General features: G+C 37.4%; 1 long non-coding RNA gene across 6 annotated transcripts in view; it reads left to right on the forward strand.

Moving 5' to 3' along the window:
- LOC116280632 (uncharacterized) overlaps window positions 1-20730 on the forward strand; it is a 177970-nt gene that overhangs the window by 14308 nt on the left and 142932 nt on the right. For 4 of the 6 annotated variants that reach the window (XR_012072602.1, XR_012072597.1, XR_012072601.1 and 1 more), the window contains exons 4-5: window positions 1823-1910; window positions 5234-5302. This is a non-coding gene — a long non-coding RNA (uncharacterized lncRNA). The remainder of the gene's footprint in view (window positions 1-1822; window positions 1911-5233; window positions 5303-20730) is intronic. The other 2 variants (XR_012072599.1, XR_012072598.1) reach the window with 1 other exon arrangement.

The following is a 20730-nucleotide window of genomic DNA, read 5'->3' on the forward strand; positions in this document are numbered from 1 at the left end:
TGTGTTTTAGGGCAAACCTATTTAACCTATTATGACAACCAAGATGTATTTAGTCCTTGCAACATGATAGGAATTTTACCAAGCATAAAAAGGGGGTTTTCTCATTTAAACAACTTATCATCCCTTGTAGGAACTTAATATTATTGGCTTTATTGTCACATCAGAAAACTGAAGCCTAGAATTTCAGCCAAGTTCACACAGCTAGGAAGTGGTGAAGCCAGGATTTGAACCCTGTGTGATTTTTGAACAGTGTGATTCCATAAACTAAGCTTAACCACATAATCTTCCCTCCTCTCCTAACCTCATTTTCCTCTTGTATATAATTGCAAGAGAAATACATTAATAAGATAATTTCCAAGGCTCTTTTACATGTCAGCATTTTTTAATATCTATGTTTCCATGTGCCTTGCCCTTAAGCAAGCTGTAATTCACCAAGAAAGATAAGTCTGCAATACAAATATATATACTGCAAGGCTATCCCTGGTAAAAATGGTAAAGTTCAATTTCATAAATATTAATTCAGCACTGCAGATGTACCAGATGTAGTTCAGTTATTTAATTGATCATGCATTGTGCATTTATACATATAAATATTCAAGATGGGAAAGCTTCAAGTTTGGGGAGGAAATGGCAAGTGTAAACTGATCATTTTAATAATATGAAAGAAATGCCATAATAGAGAGATTCTTAGGACACTCATACAAGGAAGCACAAGGAAATTCCTCCTGAAATAAAGGGAGAAGGAGGTGAGGTCAGAAACCTCCTCCTCTGGAAGAAGATGTCCAAGCTGAGCCCCAACCAGAGAGCAGAGTTGGCCAGAAAGGGAGAGGGTAAGGGATGGAAAGTGCAGGAGCAAAGCCACAGAGCAGTGGACCAGAACTACACATGTGGGAAACAACAAATACTTTATTGTTATTGGAGCTTCACATATGAGGCAGGATAGAGTGGATGATGAGACTAGAGGAGTAGGTGGGTCCACGACATGGAGTGATTTATTATTTTTAAAAGCACAGATTATAACAAATTGATGATGGTCAGCAAAGAAACTATACACAGATCACCTTTATCCCTGTCTTTGCCCAAGGGAGACATCACTAACAGATCACCAGTCTTTCCCCACTGAACCTGGTTGCAGTCAGACAGCCCTCCTCAAATCAGTGCTCAGGGCAACTACCACTAATGGACTGCATTTTGCATTCAGGATGGATCCCATCTGCCATTCCAATTGTAGCTGATGGGCTGCTATCCAGAAGCTCTTGTCGGGCTAGCTGTATACAGTCAATAGAGGAACTTGTTAAAAATATAGTTGTAAATTTAGTACACTGAGTGGACCCTGATACTTCGTATGTTTTTAAAACACTGTTCAGCTCTTTCACATTATTTTATGATATAACCATTGCCAACCACCACAGTAAATTTTACAGCTTTATGTACTTCTTTTTCTTTTTTTAAAAACTGAAGTATAGTTGATTTACTAGGTTTCAGGTGTGCAACAAAATGATTCACTTATACATATATATCTATTCTTTTTTAGAGTCTTTTCCAAAATAGGTTATTACAAGATATTGAATATAGTTCCTTATGATTATCTATTTTGTTGGTTATCTATTTTATATATAGTAGTATGTATCTGTTAATCCCAAATTCCTAATTTATCCCTCTCCTCTTTCCCCCTTTGGTAACCATAAGCTTGATTTCTATGTCTGTGAGTCTTATTTCTGTTTTGTGAATAAATTCATCATTTTTTAAAGATATCACATACAAGTGTTATCATATGATAATGGGTCTTTGTGATAGCCTGTATTTTTAATAACTTCCACAGATAATCCTTTTGCACTGCCATGTTTGGGAACCTATGATGCAGAGCATTCAGGACAAAAGGAATGACATAGATCCAGAGTTGCAAAGTGGTAGGCCCATAAGCTAAATTTCTTTCATATGTTTTATAGGGCTAAGTGATTTTTATATATTATATTTTGCATTTATATTTTATATTTCCCAATATGTAAAAATCAGGGAAAATCACATAAAATTAGGATTTATTCTTTTTGCTTCTCCTTAAAAATTAGAAAACCTGGAACACTGGACTTCCATTCCAACATGATAACAACCAGCTAGAACTGAACAAAGCCGCCTCTTTGGATGGGGCATGCACTTACTATTTTGTCACAGTCCTCTTCATTCCCTGATGCCTCCCTGCTACTGCAGATGAATATCACTGCTGCTTAACATTATGCTTTCACTCTTGCTTTGCTTATGCATGTAGTGTCTACAGACAAGAAGAAATATTTTTTGGACCCTTGTCTTTGTCAAAAACAGGAAAGCAAATGATAGACCATAAAGGCCATTCTTAGAGGCAGAAAATTCATGAATATTAGAGCATCAATCCCTTTCTCATGAAATTTCAAGAAAGATTAATGATGTTCTTGTGCAATGGCTTTGCCAAACAACTGTTAAGTCAGTTTCACAATTTTAATGATACCAGGGAAGTTTCATTCTGCCACTGTTTTTCTTATATGTTAAAGAGTAAAAGTTCAGTAGGATTGCAGCAGAGAAAGAAAGTCCATCCCAGAATGTGACACTACTTGCTGCAGTGCAGAATTTAGTATGATGGGGCTCATGCAGTTTGTCAGCAAAATCACCTCATTATAACCTGGCACCAGCTCTAATGAGGACCTCGGCATTTTCTTAACATGTGCTGCGCCGAAGCCAGTCCAAAATTTAGTGGTTTGTGGCAATCTTGTTATACGCCCTGATTATTTGTGATCTCATAATTGGTTTTCCAATTGTATTCTGAAAATATAAATAACCTTAGGTGAGATTTTAGAAGTAACTCTTCCATTAAACTTCATGGTAAGGAGTACTGTGTAAGGATAACCATGATGTCATTTTTGTTAAGTTTTAGTCACACAAGTGTTGACTACATTCTAGTGAGAAACCTTTAAACAACAAAAGGTGTAGAGAATAAAAAGTGAAAATCTCCCATACTCTCTCTCCTACCTCCCACTTCCCTCACCACAAAGGATCCCACCCTCCTCATCAGAAGCACCCTAATATTTAGGTATGCATTTACCCAGACATTCTTCTACATAGTTACATACACCGTATGTACTTTTCTCTGGAGGATTTCTTATTACTTCTGGAATCACACCATACATTTCATCCTGCAACTTGCATTTTTCTTATAATAATATGTTTGGGAAACCTTTTCTTAGAATTTACCATGTGATTTTTAACTGTTATATAACATTTCATATCAACCATTCCTCTATTGATGGATATTGAGATTGTTTCTATGTTTTCTCTATGATGTGGCAATTAATTCCCTAAATCATGTACAACTTAATATGGGACTATTTAATATTTAATAAGGTGAATAAATTACACTAATCCATACAAGGGAATGCTTCAGAGTCAACAAAAAGAAATAGCAGTTCAAATAGACTAATCTATTATGAAGTTAAAAAGCAAGGCATAGAGGGGTGTATAGATTATGGCAGCATATATGAGGGAAATTTTTGTGCACACACACACACACACACACACACAGAAAATCTCTGGAAGCATTCACAAGAAAAGGAAGGAGATAGAGTGCTTGAAAAAATAGGAGTGTGAGAGAGGTTGGTTTTTCATTTTCATCATATGCTCATGTGCACCTTTTGAATTTTGAATCAAGTATAAATTTTACTTATTAAAATAGTAGTGATTAATGTTATGGAAATTTATAAGGATATCTTCAACAGGAAGCGCTTTTTTTATAGAAAAAATGTTGAAGGCAACCTCAATGTCTATCAACAAAGACATAACTTTTTAAAGTTACCTGGAATAATGTGTAGTTGTTAAAAAATTAAACTCGTGTTTATACATGGTTGTTCAGTTTTAAGATTAAAAAACATGTCACCATACAGTAAGTATAATCTAGTCCCAATGTTTATATAACAAAGACTACGTATGTATATGTATATGAACATATCTAGGAGTGTTTGTGAAACCGGGCCTGGAATTTTACACTCTGTGGATACTTGAAAAACAGGGTAGTGGTAGGTAATCACTCTCGTTTTTTATTCACCTCTGTGTTGTTTGAATTGTACAAGATAATGTATTACATTTATCATTAAATATATTATCCATGTAATTAAAGTCACTGAGACCTTATTTGTATTTGGAGAATGGAGAAGTCAGAGACCTGGTGATTGTATAGCATTACTACCTTGTGATTTTTAATTATTATTTTATTATTACTTTATAATTTTTCTCTGAGTTTCACAGACATGCATATTTTCTACCCAGTATATGCAATATACTCAAACATTAGGAAATGTATGTAAAATAAATGAGAAATATTTACTTGTTTACCATATGTTAAAGTTTATATGCTGAAATTAACCTACAGTCAACATTTAGACCTCAATGAAAAGAAAACATGCTTGATTAGGTTAAAACAACAACTGGGATTTCACATTAAGTCAAGAAAATGAAGAGGAGAGTATAGCTCAGTGGTTGAGTGTGTGCCAAGCATGCACAAGTTCTTGGGTTCAGTCCTCAGTGCCTCCATTTAAAATAATAATAATAATAATAATAATAATAATAATAATAATAATAATAATAATAAATAAATCTAATTACCCCTCCCCCCCAAAAAAGGAAAAAAAAGAAAACAGCCTCAATTCTAACTCTAAATTTTTCACTATGTATTTATTCTTTTGAAGCCCTGTGTCAGGCCAATTTACAGATGGTCTGGTGAGCCATAGGAAAATAACCCAGTTAGCTCAAGAATCATAAATAGTTACTGCAAATAGTTATTAATGCAGTTTCTCAAGGCATATGCTTTACCTCAAGGGAATATTTTACCCATAAGTTAGAATCTTGCTCAAAAGCAAAATAGGTAGGTTGATGCTCTGCTTGTAAGTGAAGCTGCCTCATAATGAAGTCCTTTGGGTATTTCATAATCTAAATTCCTCACCACAAAGAAGGATTAAAATTAATTCAGTTTCATACAGAAATTCTATTCTGTAGTTAACACAGTTTATAAGAATCATGTTCTATAGTTTTCACAATTAAATACCCTAGAGCACTCCCCAAAGTACTAGAAGAACTTTACTTTCAGATTTTTTAAAATGTCAACTCTTACTGGAGAGAAAGAATGTTTTCCACATGTTCTTTAGTGTACTTGAATCTTTAATTGTATTTAACAGATATTAACCAACAATGAGTTTTGCATTTTCAAAAGAAGTCACTTATCTTGCAGATGCCTAAAGAACTAGTCCTGGGATGGTTATGAAATCTCCAAGAACTGAAGAAGGTAAGTCAAGTCCTGTTCAAAGTTACCCAGGTACAGTTCAACTTTATTCCAAGAATGTGGATGTTTAACTTTATCATTTTAGATATGAGAAATGTATACTATGTGTTTTTACAGTATAACTCAATTTGAAGCACTTCTGAATGATATTAAAGAGAATGAGTAAGAATACTGACCTATACAATCCTTCATAATTAAGGACATTGGTGGTAAAATGACTTCCCTAAAAAGCTAAAGCTGGTTGATATTCTATGCCTTCCATGAAATGTCCATGCTAACAGGGCCAGGGAGATATGTAAAAATATTCCAAGAATCCTATTTTGATCAATAGGCTGTCTCCATCCTTACCAAACATTTTACTTATGGAAGAGTAAAGAGCTTTGGTTTCTGCATTTTTTTCCCTTATAAAGTGGACATTCTGGTGAAGATTGTATACCTAGAAAAAAAAGGCAAAGTATAATATTAGAAAGATCACTGTCCTGGAAATCAGAAAATGTGAATTGCACTCAAAGTTCTGCCAAGAATTGGCCAAAGGAAAGCCAGTTCTCAGTGCTCCTTAGCTCCTCATTTTGCAAAATAAAAGGCTAAAATTAAAATTTCCCTAAGGTCTTGTCAGGCCTAAGGCAATATAGAATAATGTTTAAAAGACTATCCTCAATGATATATACTAAGTATATATATTGGGGCAGATTATTAATTTTCTGTGCCTCAGTTGCCTCATCAAGAAAATCAGGGCAATAATATCTACCTCATTTGATTATTGGGAGTTATCAATGAGTTAATATGTGTCAAGAGCATAGCATTCTCAATAATAATGATGGCAATGATGAAGGTGGTGGTGGTAGTGGTGGTGGTACTGATGGTGATTTTATGAACTGAGCCTTATGAGAGGAAAAAGTAAGGTAAAAATATTTGGATCATCTACAAGCTGTATAAAATTCTAGAAAATACAAAATGTGATTATACATAATGATCAAAGAGAAACTCAGTTAAGAAACTTTGTAATGTTAAGTCTTGTCTATGTTTATCATTTTTAGGCCAACTTTTACCTTAGATACTTAATCATTGAATAAATAAATCCCCAATTCTATTAATTATTTTAAATACACAATCACATTAAACTTAAACATTTGACTTCGAGTTACAGGCACTGAAAAAGAGTCAAATGTAAGTTTTTCATTAGACATAGAGATTCTTTGAGAGTGATATCAAGTCTATTATTCTTTACTTTGTTCTCATCCCACAGTATCCCCCACACCATGCTTCTCTCACCATCCTGACTTGGAGACAAATGTCTCTCAGTCACTTGGCCATAAAATGTTAACCTTGGAAGAGTGGGCAATTTATCAAAATGAGTTCTAAAAACATGAGACTAGAACATGTAAATGTTTGAGTGAAGGGATCTGCGATGTATTTCTAGCTCTCCCCATTTTGTCTTACTCTGCTACCCTTGGTCAAAATTCTGCGTTACTCTGTGTCCACGTATGTAATTTTTAAAAGTGGAAAGAACATTACACTTCCCTGCATCATTCAAAGAAAAACAGGAACTTATAGTTGATAATTCACTCTCAGATTCAAAGATTCACCTTTCCTTAGGTGACTGACATAGAACAATTCTTCAAAATATCAAAATGGAGTCCTCCTGGTACCCTTTTTCACTTCCTCTTTTTCTCCCTCAAGAACAGAGCCACCACTGGATACTAGTTTATAAATTCGTTTTCAGAAATAATTAGTCACATACTCCTAAGAAGAAGAAAAAAAAGACTCTCCACAAGTCAACAAAGTTACCTGTATACCACCTAAAAATGGAAGTTCTTAAGCCAAGATCCATAATCCCACTGCCAAGATAGCTAGAATTTCGTCCTTGAATTTAGTGTGCCCATTGGTTCTCCTCTGCTTCATAAGGAGTCCTTTCTTATCAGAGTAGCTGTTCCCTGAAGAAGCCTAGTCTAGTGAATGACAACATGAAACACCTTAGGCAAACCTCCAGGAAGCACTGTTTTGCCAAAAGATGGTGAAAATCTAGGTTAATGTTCACCTCAAGTCCATGTCCCTGGGAAACTGGGGGTGCAAAACTGAAAACCACTCATTTCAGGTTTGCAGAAACTCTGCAGGTAATGACTGACAGGAGCTATTATCAACACATGAGAGCCATGCTCACCAACCAATGAGAGATGAGAGGGGATGCAGCAAAAGGGTAAATAAAGGATGCAGTTGCTTTCAGAAAAAGGTATTGTGGTTTTGAAAATGACAAACTCAATCATACGCTTCATAGGAAAGCCAAATCAAATGTGTTTGTTTTAAACTCTTTTAAATAAATTTTCCACACTATCTCCCAGTTCCAGTGGAGAAAATCAGCCTTCAGCAAAATTATTAATAAGTTTTTTGGGGATAATCTAATCTCTTCTTTTTTTCATCCAATGCCCAAGGATAAGCAAGTTTCTTTTTTAATTTATTGTAAGCTGCAAGCAGATATCCAATTGTGTTAAAATTCTGTGAGATAAGAGTAACATGGTTGAAAGTGAGGGCCTGAATTGTCTCCCTGCAAATAAAGTACATGAGCTTTAGTAAATAGACTCAGTGACTTCTATTTTGGGTACACAGAGGTTTATTTTTTACTTATTGGATGAATGTTATCTTTCAAAATTTGAGATTCTTAAGTTAGTGAGCTGTTGTAGTTAATGAGCACACTTGTCGTTGCCTTACAGTTTTGTTCAGTCATCTCCATGTCTGTGATGTCTGTCATGAAGTGCAAACGTTCAGAGCAGAGGCTCTGCCTAAGCCGGTTTGTACTATTTCTACTCAGCACGGGCCGTATAGCAAGTATACTCTTAAAGCCAAGTAAAAGCAATACAAGAGATTTGAAACAACAAAAGCAGCAACTCAAGTTTGTAATGAAAAATGAAATTCATGTCTTCCCATTTGGCATAGGTCCCCATAAGGGCAAAAACAGTGACTCATTTACTGCTGCATTCCCAACACTGAGCACAGTGGCTAGCACGATGTATGTCGGTTACCTTAATCATTACTTGTTGACAATGAATTAATAAAGGAGGTCTTTTTAACCCACTCATAACCCAGTGAGGCATGGTGAAGTGGCTAGAATACTTGTTTCCTCCTCTGTCAAAGGAATGATAGTATTTTATTCTACAAGGTAATTTGTAAAGAGTAAGTGAAAGAGCATGTGCAGACATAGGACCTGGCCCAGAGCGGGTAGTATTTGCTGAACTAGAATCTTAGAAACTTTTAAATCAGTTAATAAGCAGGAAAAGACGTGGATTCCACTTATTCGCAGAGTTTATTTGGGTTGAAACAGCCTGCTTCAAGAAGAGGAGGTAGACTTCACCCTTGATGTGGGGATCATTTGTATGGGGTCCTCATTCCCTAGATGTGGAGGCTGCATTTATAACAGCAAAGGATTTGATGAGAACACCTTGCCATAGTCCAGAATTTTAAATCCATATAAATGCTCCCTGAGCTCCGGGGCACTGTGTCGTGCAGGGTAGTAGGGAGCACCGCTGACATTTAGGTCTGTCAACCCCCTTGGGCCAGCGTCCCCCACCCTGCCCAGCTGAGAGCCTGCTTCAGCAAATCTATAGAACCAGCTACGTGTTTCAAAGGCCTGAGTATCCATTTTGGAGTATCCAGATCTCTTCTGTTTGTCTCTCTTTTAGACATAATTTTTATTTTAACTGATTCATTTGAATTTGCATCAGGGAAATGTAAAGTGAGATAAAGAAAAATATATTAAAATCAAATGAATTTATTAGTTACTAGCTATAAAAATGGATGTAGTAAGGGCAGGAAAAGATGACATCAAAACCACGGTTTCTAAACAAACCCTGTCCCCAGGTACAGTGGTGAACTGAGAGTGATTAGAACTACTCTTCTCAGGGTCCAAAATATACAAAGTGTGCTTTATCCAAATTAATAAGCTAATAGATTCAGAGTGTTCTTTCCTCTTTGACAAAAGGATCTGAGCCCAAGGTTAGTGAAATAAAAATCTTGGGCAAAGCAACAGCAACCAAAGCAGGCAGACAAACCAACTTCTCACGTGTTCCTCCCTGTGACTAAATGTTACAGTGACGAAGCTGATGAGATTTATGAAATTTCCCAGTTGACACACTGAAACCACTTATTTGCCACAACAAGAGAGCACTCTGTGTCCATGACTCCAGATTTTATTTCAGATTGTTTGGGGAGGGAAAACAAATCTCCTGCTCTAAGAAGGAACACCATGTGCTACTGGAGACATTCACTGCCTTGCCTCTAAGTAACTTACAGAATATTCTACAGCTTTTACTGGTATTCACATAGAAGCATTGTTTGATGGCAATCAACTTATTTCTTGTGCTCGAACAAATACTGTCAGGCTGTCTCACAGTGGCCTAATGTTTATGGGTTTCAGGAGTATCATTATGCTAACAAGCCATACTTCATAACCTCAAGGAACAGAACCTTAACAATAGAATCTTAAAACTATGGAAACTGACTAGGTGACTATTCTAGGAGCCAGAGAAACTCCAAGTAGTCCTCAAATTGCACTATTAAGAAGCCACATACTTGGACTCTGAAGGAGGCCAAATCTGAGCATTTGTTGAATCCCAGAGCGACTCTGAAGGATCATGGTGCTGGTCAGAAGCAACTGCTGTTTTATTACACGCCTCAGTGCTCCATTTTATTGCAATGACAAAAATGCCCACTCTCTCTGTGTCCATCTCACTGTTTCTGATTTCTTTTCCTCTGTGGCTGTAGTTGGTACAGATGGCTTTGAGGGGGGAGAGGGTGACTGAACTTTTTAAAAGTTATTTGCTATCCATAATGTGCTCTGGCGTCTATTGGGAATATTTTAATTACTGATTCAGTTTCAGTATTGGTAATTGGTCTTTTCGTATTTTCTATTTCTTCCTTGTTCAATCTTGGGAGACCGTACCGTCCTAAGAATTTTTCCATTTCTCCTACATTGTTTATTTTATTGGCAAGCAGTTGTTTGTAATAGTCTCTTATGAGCCTTTGTATTTCTGTGGTGTTGGTTGTAACTTCTTTTTCATTTGTGATTTTATTTATTTGGGCCCTCTCTCTTTTTTTCTTGATGATTCTGGCTAATGGCTTATCAATTTTGTTTATATTTTCAAAGAGCTAGCTCTTTCATCAGTTTTTTCATCAGTCTTTTCTATTGGCTGTTGGACAGGGTGGGTCTGCGTATTGAGGCTATTAAGGTAATAGGTGCTTGCCAGCACCAGTGTCCATGTGGTAGAATGGGCTGCTGCCAGTGTCTGTGAGCTCCAGTTGCCTCCTGCCTCTCCAGGTGATCCTCCAGGATCAGCAAGTAGGTCGGACACATGCTCCTTTCAATTTACTGCTTCTGCCCTGGGTCCCAAAGTGTGTGAGATTTTGTGTGTGCCCTTGAAGAGTGGAATCTCTATTTCCCACAAGTCTCTGAAACTATCCAAGTAAGTCCCATTGGCCTCCAAAGCCAAACGTTCTGGGGGCTCATCTTCCCAGTGCAGGACCGCTGGGCTGGAAAGCCTAATGCAGAGCTCAGATGCCTCACTTGGGGGAGAATCTCTGCAGTTGTAATTATTCTCCCTACCTGGGGATATGGGACTTGGCTATACAATGACTTCACTCCTCCCACCCACCTTGTTGTGGTTTCTTCTTTATATTGTTACCTATAAAAGAATTTTCCTGGTACATTCCAGACATTTTCATCAATACTTATTCTCTAAATAGTCGTAATTTTGGTGTGCTCCTGAGAGGAGGTGAGTTCAGTGTCCTTCTACTCTGCCATCTTGCCTTATATCCAAGAATGTAATTTTATCAAATTGGGAAAGTTAGGAAAGAAGGACATCCAGTTTTTGGAACGAAGTAATGAGTTCAATTTTCTAAATGTTAAGCTGGAGATAAAGTTTTAGAAATGACAAAAAGCATTCTGGGATTGAATTCTTTTATGTAACATTTAGTTAAAGGTTTCTTTACTTCTTAGTCCCTTTAATACACTAACTTGCAAGAGGAACCCCAAGAGGGAAGAAACAACATATTATCCAAACTTAGTTGATTGTAGACTGTTTTCTCAAAGAAACTGAGACTGATGTTCTCCTATTTTAATCTCTACCAAGGTTCAAATTTCAAATGCTATTGCAGTCCACTCAGGGAGAGTGAAGCCTGACTTTGAAAGTGATTGTATTAATTTTAATGTGCCCATGTGCTAGGAGAATATTCTAAGATTCTAGGGTCTCAGTCCTGAGTGAGAGACAGCTACTACTTTGTAAAGATCAATCCTGACACTCAAATGCAGCAATCTCCAACAGACGTATATTTCAATCCCATTTTTACTAATTACTAACTACCATATGCATTCATCAATTACATTCAGATGTCTAGGGTTTTTTTTTCCCCATCACCAAGCAATTCTCAGACACCAGCTAGATGTCCTACATCAACACAATTCTGACACTATCTACTGGAGATAGCATCAGATCCCACAGGTTATGGACTCAATCCTATAAGACCCACCCTGCTTCAAACACCAATCCTAAATCCGGGTTGTCACCTGTATTTCTGACCCACTGGCTGTAGATTAGTGGTTCCAATGATCCTATTTGGTTTTGATTAATTTACTCAGCAAAACATTTCACTCACTAGATTACTGGCTTATGATAAAAGGATACACATCAGGACAGATGGAAGACAAGTTATGAAGAAAGGGTGTAGAGATTCCATGCTCTCTCTGGGGTGCCTCTTCTCTGCATCTCCACATGTTCCCCAACCCAGAAGCTCTCCTAACCTGTACTTTTGGGTTTTTATGGAGGCTACATAGGCATGATTTATTTAATCATTGTACATTGGTGTTTGTCCTCTATCTCCAGCCCTTCTCCCCATGGAACCCCCATGGGGGTGATGGAACATGTGTGGGGAAAGGGGCAGATTGGACTGAAAGTTCCAACCTTCTAATCACATGATTAGCTCCACTGGCAATCTGCCCCATCCTTAGGTGCCTTCTGGGCACACACAGACTGAATAGGGACAGCCATAAGGAATACCTTGAACACTGCAATTAGCAACTATTTCATCTAACTTCATAGAGACAGAGAAAGTTAATCAAAATTAGAAGGGAGAAGAATTTTTCTCAATTGAAAGAGCAAGATTAAAAAACCTGAAAAAGCAAGTAATGAAACAGAAATAAACACTTTACCAGATAAAGAGCTCAAAGCATTCATAGTAAGAATGCTAACTTAATTGGGGAAAATAGGTGAACACAGTGAGAATTTTTACAAGGAACTAAAAATTCTAAAAAGAAACAGAACTGAAGAATACAATAACTGAAATAAAAAACATATTAGAAGGAATTAACATCAGACTAGGTGATATAGAACACATAAATGATCTAGGATTAACAACAGATTAGGTGATACAGAACACATAAATGATAGAATAATGGAAATCACCCAATCAGAACAGCAAAAAGAAAAACAAATTGAAAAATGAAAACAGTTTAAGGGATCTCTGAGACAATATCAACATAACAATATTTGCATTATAGGAGTCCCAGAAGGAAAAATGAGAAAGAAGGGGATCAAAAATGCATTTGATGAACTTATGGCTGAAAACTTTCCAAACCTAAAGAAGAAAAAAGATATTCAGGTACAGGATGCACAGAGGGTCCCAAACAAAATGAACCTACACCAAGAGATATCATAATTAAAATGGCAAAAGTTAAAGATAAAGAGAGAATTCTAAAGACAGCAAGAGAAAACAAAGAATCACATACAAAAGGACCCTCCATGAGGCAATCAGCTGATTTCTATGCAGAAACATTGCAGACCAGAAGGGAGTGGCATGACATATTCAAAGTACTGAAAAGGGACAACTTGCAGCCTAGGATATTCTACCTAGCAAGATTATCATTTAGAATTGAAGGACAAGAGCTACCGTGTGATCCAGCAATCCCACTCCTGGGCATATATCTGGGAAAGATGAAAACTTTAATTCAAAAAGATACATCCACCCCAAAGTTCATAACAGCTCTATTTACAATAGCCAAGCCATGGAAGCAGCCCAAATGTCACTCAACAGATGAATAAAGAAGATGTGATAAATATATACACAATAGAATATTACTCAGCCTTAAAAAAATAAAATATTGTCACCTGCAGCAACATGAGTGAACTTAGAGAATATCCTAAGTAAAGTAAGTCAGGCAGAGAAAGACAAATACTTTATGTTGTCACTTACATGTGGAATCTAAAAAATAATACAAATGAATCTATATGCAAAACTGAAACAGAAGACTCACAGACACAGAAAACAAACCTATGGTCACCAAAGGGGAAAGGAAAGAGGGGGAGAATAAATTAGCAATATGGGGTTAGCAGATACAAACTATTATGTGTAAAATAGATAAGCAACAAGGATTTACTGTATAACACAGGAAACTATATTCAATATCTTGTAGTAACCTAAAATGGAAAATAATCTGAAAAAATATATAACTGAATCACTTTGTTGTACACCTGAAACTACACAATATTGTAAATCAACTATACTTCAATTAAAAAAATAAAAAATAAGGAGAAAGAATTTATTCAGACACTGAGAAGAACTAAGAGTTCACCAATGCCAAACCTACCCTGAAAGAAGTGTTAAAGGGTCTTCTCTAAGTAGAAAAGGCTGTAAGACTATATAACAAGAAGTAAGAATCTATAGAAAAGGAAAAATCTGACTAATAATGGCAATAATAAAGGTTGAGGATCATCCACTTATATAAGCTAGTATAAAGATTAAAAGACAAAAAATTATAAAATCAACTATGACTAAAGGGATAAACATGAAGATGTAAAATATGACATTAAAAACAAAATGTGGGGGAAGGAAGTAAATGCAGAAATTTTACAATGTGTTTGAACTTAAAGGACTACCTATTTAAAACAAGTAGATATAGTTACAGATCAACATATATGAACTGGTAACAGCAAATCAAAAACCTACAATAGATACATAAAAACTAAAGAGAAAAGAACACAGCATACCAGTAAAGACAATCATCAAACCACAAGGGAAGAAACAAAAAGAAGAAAAGAATAGAGAAGAACTACAAAAGCAACCAGAAGCCAAGTAATAAAATGATAGTAAGTACATACCTATCAATAATTACTTTAAATGCCAATGGATATATATATGTGTGTACATATATATATGTATGTATGTATACACACACACACAATGTATATGTATATACACTATAGAATATTGCTCAGCCATAAAAATAAAATTCTGCCATTTGCAACAACGTGGATAGACCTAGAGGGTATTATGCTTAGTGAAATAAATCAGAGAAAGACAAATACTGTATAATATCACTTATATGAGGAAGCTAAAAAATAAAACAAAGGAATCTATATAACAAAACAGAAACAGTCTCACAGATATAAAGAACAAACTAGTGGATACCAGTGGGGAGAGGGAAGGGGAGAGGAACAAGATAGGGTATGGGATTCAGAGATACAAACTACTAGGTATTAAATAGATAAGCAACTAGGACATACTATACAGCACAGGGAAATATAGGCATTATTTTATAATAACTTTAAATGAAGTATAATCTATACTCTTATGCACTGCCTAAGCACCAGTAGTGGCTGCCCCTGTCCTGCTCAGATGCCGCTTTACATCTGAGCCACCTCTGTGTCTCACAGCTAAACCCTCGCACGAGTGTGGAGCTGTGTTGTAAAGCAAGCAGGACTGGAGCATTTGCTTGGCTGAGGCTGGCGTGTGCTTCAGGGCAGTTGTGGGAAACTGACCAGCCACCTAGGCAGTTTTCATTCCATCCTCTCTGTCCTGATTCAGGAGCCAGCAAGTGTGTATATGCGCCTTGGGAGCAGGGTCCAGGCTTCCCACAGGCCTCCTGTTCGTCCTACTGGCCCTCCAGTCCAGCCAAGGGGGCATGTCTTTCCGTGTTGGACCCCAGGACTGGCACACCCAATATGTGGCTTAAAACTAATCACTCCTCAGGGAGGACCTCTGCCTGTATAATTTCTCTTTTCCTCTGAGTCCCCTCCAAAGGCCACAGGTCTTGACCTGATCACTTCTCTTTCCTGCCTACCAGATTCCGTGTGGATTTTTCTTACAGCCTTGGCTGCACGAGAGTCTTTCGGCCAGTCTCCAGTTAATTTTCAGTGAAAATTGTTCCATATGTAGATGCAGTTTTGAAGTGTTTTGGGGGGAGGTGAGATCCATGTCCTCCTACTCCACTGTCGTGATCTCTCTGTGTGCATTTTCTTTTATTCTGGCACGCTCTATAATATTTCTGTCAGCCACACGTTTTTTTTCCCTTTCAGATTTTTGGGGAGAAGAGAGAAAATGGTCATGGCAGAGGGGGATAAGATAGTGTTAGGGATGAGGTGAAGAAACCTAGTATACAATGATTTATAAAATTTTTTAAGCAAAAACATCAAAACATTGCTTCACCTGGGAATAGACTTCTCAGTTTGATATGATTTCCCTTAGTCTTACACAATATGGAAATTCAAATGGTGATTTTTTATGTGACATCTTCTAATATTTTTAATGTTTGAAAATAATTTTAAAATTTATTTTAATAAAATTTCTCATTTAAAATAATTCCTTTGCAACTTCGTCATTGAAAAATATCTCTGATTCTTTCTTCCTCCTAAATGGAATTACTGTTGCATCTTCTCTTAATTTTTTTCTCAACCAGTGTTGGCTTACTTCCATCCATTAGATTCACTCTTTTTACTGCTTCTATAAGCTTGTTCAAAGCCATATGAATCCTCTATCCCAATATTGGACAACTTAGAACTTTTTTTTGTTGGAGTTTTGAGTTTAGATACAGGAACCACAGGAGTTCCCTAAGTGGTTCTTTATTTTAAAGAAAAAATTTTATCTTCCATTTCTTAATTGTGGAAGTAGCTATTGGGTATGACCTTTTGGTAGCAAATATGAAAAACTATCAAAGGAGCTAAATTAACAGTTGTATTTCTTATTGCTATAGAATGTCTCAGGCATCCAATGCAGAAAGGCTACTGAGCCACAGGAAAAGACCAGAACTAGTTACTGAAAATCTCAGTCCTCTTTCTCTCTTACCTCAGCATCTCTCTACGCATCTGCTTCCTTCTTCTTTCTCTTTGCAGCCAGCTCCCTTTGTCTCTCCAGACTACAGATCAGACAACAACCACCCCCAGTTTCTGAGTTTAGAGATTATCATTTAGTCTGTACACAGAAACTAGCTTGATGTTATTGTCATAAATCTGCATGCCATTGTCATAAATCTGCATTCTGATTGGTTCTTGGTTGGTCCCATTTGCCATACCCAGGTGACTGAGTCACACCAAATAAACATGGCTGCAGTTCAAGTAAAGAAAATTTCTCAAGACAGTGTGGGATAATTTAGTCTATGTGCTGGGTGTATACCCCAAAGTGTGACTCACTCAAAAAAATCTCACTTAACCAATGAGACTTATCAAACAGACAGTGTAATATAGTATGCATTCACAAATTTTAGTATCTGCATACCACCAATATAATTTTTTTCCATTTTCAAGAACCAACTACCCCATTATTTACTAAATATACTTCTTAGATCAAATTTAAGGTACCATATTTCCCTGTTCCTAAGCAATTTTCTGAAGTCACAGGGTTGGTGTGTTTTTTCTAATGTACGTTAATATATATCTATGACTACTAAATTAAACTGTTAAAATAGGAAAAAAAATTTCATGGATGGTCCACTAATGAATCTCTTATCTGGACTACCTAGTCAGTCTCCAAACTAGTCACCTCAGATCCAACCTTGACCATCCCCAACCCATTTTCCATATTGCAGCCAAGTGATCTTTTAGACACACAGATGTGGTCGTGCTGTCCTCCTTCTTCAACTTAAATGCCTAGTGGCCTCTCCTCGTTCAGTGAATGGCAACTCCATTCAGCCTTCAGTTCAGGTCAAGCCCTTGGAGTCATCCTTGACTCCTTTTCTTTTTCTAACATCCTTCATCCAATTTATCTGTATATCATGTAGTGTCTATCTTTGAAATGCATCCAGAATCTGACTACTCCCCACCACTCTTGCTACCACCCTCATCCGAGCCACCATCATTTTTCACCTGGATTATTACTATAGATCCCCAACTGTTTTCTTTATTTCTACATTTACCCTCTGTGTCCACATGGAAGCCAGGGTAATCCTTCCGAAACATAAGTCATATTATCTTATTTTTATGTTTAAAATGCTCCAAGGCTTCGTATCCCATTCCAAGTTGAGAACTTTAGCTCCAATTCTAAGATTCCCTCTAAGATCTCTTCCCAGACCATCAATCTTCCTTTCGCTGGCTGGGTTCTAAGAACACAGGTTTCTCTGCTGTTTCTTAAATATTCTAAACATGTTCTCATCTCAGGACATTTGCCTGAGCTGTTCCCTTTACTTGGAACACTTCATATAGCAAAATGGCTCCCTCCTTTACTTCTGTCTTTGCTAAAAATTTATTTTAACAAGAAATCTTTCCTTGTCACCCTTTGTAAAATATTACTTCATATCACCATTCTTTGTTCCTCTTTCCCTGCTACATTAATTCTCATGGCACATATCACCACCTGACACATTGTATTTTTTATTTATCTCTTTGTTATCTTTGTCTCCCTCCCCATATAATCCCCTGATGGCAGGGAATTTATTGTGTTCATTGTTCAAACTTTGGTGCTCAGAACAATACCTGTTTCTTGATGGATGCTCAAAAACTGTGTTGAATGAATAAATCAATGATGTAAGAATTAATAACTAAATGAATGAATGAATGAACATGACCTTCACAGATTCATGGTCTACCTTCAAAGTCCCCCTCCAGTCTTCTCTCTTACCATCTGCCCCTCCTTCTCTGGGTTCCAGTCTTTTTTTTTTTTTCCTTAACTTCTAAAACTTGCCCTGTTCCTTCCTGTGCCGGGGCCTTTTGTGCATGCTATTGTGCCTACTAGGAACACTTTCCCTTCCTTCCTGCTTAAACCTCAGAGAAGAGTTCCTCAGGTCTACGGGCAGACCACATTCTATTAGGTGTTCTCCTAGCATTGTGTGCCTTACTTTGGATCACTTGCCACTGCTCTAATTCTACATTTATTGATGGGATTATTTGATTGTCTCCCCATAAAAGTAAGATGGTGTCTTTTCCATCCAGGTGCCAATACAAATATTTGTTGAATAAATAAATGAATGCAGATCTGGGTCCTAGTAATAGACCTGTAAGCTAATTTTCTGTATAAACTTGGGCAAGTCACTTTTTCTTGCTAGCTGTCCCTAACAGTAAAACGGGGAAGCTGGTCTATACGAGGCCCCATTCAGCTTTCCCTTCTTGCGCTTTGATTTTCTGTGGAGTTGAAGGTAGCCATACTGGATACATGCCTTCTGTTTAGATGAATGAAATCTAGTGAACTCAAAGTACATCCTACATACTCATTGGAGTAAGCTCTGTGTTCTTTGTCCTTGAGCTCAAATCATTTACAGGCAAAGTTTATTTCCTAAGAGTTCTTTTTGTTCTCTGATTCTTTCTCCTGGGAGGACACAGTTATCATGAAGCCTGTCTGACAGTGAAGAAGGTAAGTTGAGTTATGGCAGAGCTATGCCAGAGTTCTCTCCCAGTCCTGACTCTTCCCACAGATCATGCTGCTTCTTGACAATGTGTTGACCCCTTTAGGTCTTGTCTGTTACCTTATTTATCTAAACAGTGTTGGGGACACTGTTTGCTTTAAGAGGCTTACTGTGGGATAAAAGAAGGAAATATGCTCCTGCAGTTGTTAAGCAAGTCCCAGAAAAACATTTTATGGAAGGATGGTTTTCCAATTAAAGCCTTTTAGCTCCTATACTCAAGTCTTCTCTAAGTTCCCTGTTTGATCTCTGAGAATTGCAGAATTAACAGTAAGGGACCTTATTCAATCCAAGCCCCGAAGTCTGTGGATAAAGGAACTGAAACCCAGAGAAACTGAGTGAGAGTGAGTTGTCTAAGGTCACAGAATTACTTAAATGCAGAACTAGGAATACAATCTAGGTCTGCTTCCTTGTCTAGTGTTTTCCTAGGAAACTTAGGTTCCTAGGAAACTCTAGGGACCTAACATCAGTTACCTAAGTTGATGAGGTGGGCATGACTAAGTTAATGCAAATCAGCACTCCCACCACTGAATTCAGCACTGAATTTCAAGGCCCCACATCACAGCGTGGGGTGTTCAATTATCTCTATTTTTAAGTATTCAAGAGTCAGATTGTGTTACAGACCAATCTGGGCTTGGAGGAGGCAGGGTAACGGCACCCAAAAACCCTGCATTTCAAATTAAAAGTAAATTCACTCCAGTTTTCCTCAGGGTGGCTCTCTGCTTTCGCTAGAACTTTCCCCTCACATCTGAAAGCCTTACTGTAGGTGGCTCTTATGGGCAAAGCTCAACAACTTCAACGCCATGTGGGTCAGAACCAATTGCCTGAGGAGGAAGATGTATTTAATTAGAAGGTTGTTCTTTCAAATGGAGAGCAACCTGAGGATATTGATGAGTGGCTTTTTTTGGAGGGGCTATGAGATTCCAGGTGGCACTTAATGAAGTATATCTGGAGTATGTCACTAAAAGGGGCTAGGCGTCTTTTTGACCCTGGGAGAGCACAGTCTGATGCCAGACTATGGTATCCTGTCCTTGCCTCTCCTCTCTCTGTTGTGTAGCCTTAGGCTAGCCTCTCTCTCAGCCTTAGTTTTTATGATAAAGTGGAGATTAAACATGGTGTTTACCTGGGAGGGTTGTGAGTTTTCAATGAGTTAAAACATGCTTTGAACCATGCCTGGCACATAAAACATATTTACTACAGTTTTTGTTATTATGGTTATTGATATAATTCCTTTTACCTTCCTTTCTTGTCTTGGAAACACTTCAGTGGAAGGTGGATGATCTCTCAGAAAAGACTCCCCCCCACAGCAGATGCCACATGGGACACTCTGGGGTCCATATACTCTTCAGTGCTCCCCCTGGTGTTGGCAGATGCTTTGTTGAGCTTGCATTGTAGTTTGATTTCTCCTGCTGTCCAATCCTACTTCTTCCTCCTGACTCCTACAGAGGTTGAACCCTGATTATTACTCTGTATACAAACTCCATCTCAGCATCTAGAGAACCCACTCGATGAAGATCGACTTCCAAAGGAAGTGAGTACCATGTAGCAGAAAGAGTTTGGGAGCCAATGACAAAAAGTGAAAATACGGAAAAACACTTGAACTCTCAGGGTCTTGGTTTCCATATCAATAAAATGAGGGTAATTATCTTTAACTTGCAAGGTGTTGTGAGGATTAAGGGAAAGAATAAAGGACCAAGCCCATAGTAGTGTACACTGTAAGAGTTAATTTGAAACCCCCCCACCATTTTACCCTTTCGTTTTCTTCAATTTACTTTTTGCTCTT

The sequence above is a fragment of the Vicugna pacos genome, chromosome 5 (genome assembly GCF_048564905.1).
Source record: "Vicugna pacos chromosome 5, VicPac4, whole genome shotgun sequence".
NCBI lineage: Eukaryota > Metazoa > Chordata > Mammalia > Artiodactyla > Camelidae > Vicugna > Vicugna pacos.